We start from the raw sequence: 2,856 nt of genomic DNA, 5'->3' as shown, positions 1-2,856 counted from the left end.
CCCTGTACTGGGGCATATAAAGTTGGCAAGTCCAATGGGCCTCTCTTTCCAGTGATGGCCTACTAGGCCATCTTTTGATACAAATGCAGCTAGAGACAAGAGCTCTGGGGTACTGGNTAGTTCCTAATAATGATCCACCTATGGGGTCAATTTTTCTACTTTGAGAGAGAGTAGATCCTTTTGGCTTTGGCTAAGTGAGGTGCTCATACTGTGCACTTTGATCTGCTAGGCTCACTCCTTCCTGAACCAAGTCAAGAAAACATGGCTCCTGTGCCTCTGCCCCCACCAGGTTCTCTCTCTCTCCAGCCAAGGTAATGCAACTGGAAGGGCACTGTGCAAGAGCCCAAATCTAAGAACTTAAGGCCAGTGGCAGGGGAGTGAATGTCTCAGGGAGGGGCTTGAAATTGAAAACTAAATCCAGTGAACAGTGATTTCTGAGAGCAGGGTTGATGGAAGGGGGGGGGGGGCAGCGTTGTCATGGAAACCCAGGGTGCAATACTAGGGAGCCGTACAGGCTAACATGATCATGTGATCTTTCTTCCCTGGTGTGTCTTTTACCTGTTTATGTGATTTCCATTCAACTTCACTGAACTGACTGCTCCATCTCACCCTTTCTCTATCATTCCTCAAGATGGTTAACCTTGACTGAATTGGAAAGTGTGCTAAGAGACTTGTCCCTGGCAGGTCATGAAGGGCATTTCCAGGAAGGAGTAAGGCAACACCTCCCTCCCATCAGCTGCCCACATGCAAAGCCCACAGCTCTACTTTATCTACCTCTGTGCTTGCTTGTGACTCTTCTGCTTTGTGGTGATGGCTGCTGCTGCCCTCCAGCGCTTCTCTCAGCCTTCCAATGTGGACTGGAGACCAGGGGTTCTCTAGGAATCCTCTAGACTGTGGACAGAAGACTGAAACTGCAGAGGCATCCAGCAGCTACTGGGTTCTGGGCCTCTGTGGTATACAGTCATTGCTGGGACGACCTAGTCCTTCCCATCTAAGCACATGTAATTAATCCCCTTTCATAATTCTGTCTGTCCCTCCCGAGGACCCTTAGTCGCTACTCAAGAGTGTCCCAGCTGCTGTCACAGCTGCCAAGCTTGACCTTCAGAAGAAACCTGTCTCCCAGAACCTCTCTCACTTCCTAAGGAGGGTGAGAAATCTCTATGTAAGAACTAGATTTCTGTTCTCAAATCACCCAAAAGTTTGCTCAAAAATGTGACAGGAGGCAGGATCTAGTGCTAAACACTGGCAAAAGATTTCCTTAAAAGCTGTGTTTTATATGATGCTATGATGGGCTTTGATACATAAACTGGTAACCCAGGCCTTTCTTTTTTTTTTTTTAGATTTATTTATTTATTATATGTAACTACACTGTAGCTGTCTTCAGACACTCCAGAAGAGGGAGNCAGATCTCGTTACGGATGGTTGTGAGCCACCATGTGGTTGCTGGGATTTGAACTCCGGACCTTCGGAAGAGCAATCGGGTGCTCTTACCCACTGAGCCATCTCACCAGCCCCAGGCCTTTCTTTACATCACTGTTCCTAAGGGGAATATTTGTTTGTTTGATTTTGTTGGTTTTTTTTTTTTTTTTCAAGACAGGATTTCTCTGTGTCGCCCTGGCTGTCCTGGAACTCACTCTGTAGACCAGGCTGGCCTCGATCTCAGAAATCTGCCTGACTCTGCCTCCCAAATGCTGAGATTAAAGACATGAGTCACCACTGCCTGGTGGGAATATTTGTACAAATCCATAAAACATTATTTCAACTCACTCCGCTAGTGAAAGAAGATGCCTTGTTTAAAATAAGCTTCTAAAATGCGCGCTGTTGGGCTGGGACTGTAGCTCAGCGTCACAGCCTTTATCTGACATTAAAAGAGACCGTGCGTTCAATCGACAGCACCATTAAACAAAGCATGCACAAGAATAAGTAAAATGGAACTGGAGAATGCTTAATAATTCTTTAATTCTTAATAATGCTTTAATTCTTCTGAATTAAAGAGAATGTAAAAAATGGATGAGTCTTACTCTGTTATGGATTTCTGAAAGAATAATAAAGCAGTTACTTGTTCATCCGCTGGAATCACCGTGACAACGGGCTTCATCATCTCTGCCTCTTAATGGTTGGAAGGATTATGTTTAACACACACACACATCACACACACACACACCCAACGTCCCAGTATGCAGGAGGCAGAGGCAGACAGATCTCTGGAGGGCTACATGGTGAGACAGTGCCTCAAAAACCAAAACCAAGCAAACAAACAAAACCCTAAACCAAGTAGACAATACAAACTTTCAATATTCATACTGAATATTCAATAATAATATTTAATAGTATCTAATAAATTATTGGCAACTGATGTGTGTGAGCATCTGTGTGTATTTGACCTACTTTCTGAAATACTCTTCATTTGCAAAATATGAAGTAGACACTGTAAGCTATAAGCTGCACATAACAGGGTGGAGAGAGGCTCAGGTCAGAGCATTTGTTGTTCAGTTCCTGGCCCCCACACTGGGTGGCACATGACCAACTGAGTTCCAGGGCACCTGATGCCCTTTTCTGGTCTCTGTGGGTAGCTGCACGCATGCACATAATATATATACAGATATGCAAGAACACATACATATAAAAATTAACAAAACCCTTTTAAAAGCAGTAGAGCATCACAGAACAGCACGTTCTTTTGAACAATAACCTCATGTGTATAATTAAGCCAAAGGTGAAATGTGTCCTTACTGTGTCTGAGTGCACCTAGCTTTCATATCAAATACAGTAAAAATGTTTCAATAAGACAATGAAACCCAAAATTTACAAAGTCCACACAAACCAGAAGAATGTAAACAAGTTACGCTGGATGCG

The sequence above is a fragment of the Mus caroli genome, chromosome 19 (assembly GCF_900094665.2).
Source record: "Mus caroli chromosome 19, CAROLI_EIJ_v1.1, whole genome shotgun sequence".
Lineage (NCBI taxonomy): Eukaryota > Metazoa > Chordata > Mammalia > Rodentia > Muridae > Mus > Mus caroli.
Note: the sequence above shows the minus strand (reverse complement) of the source record.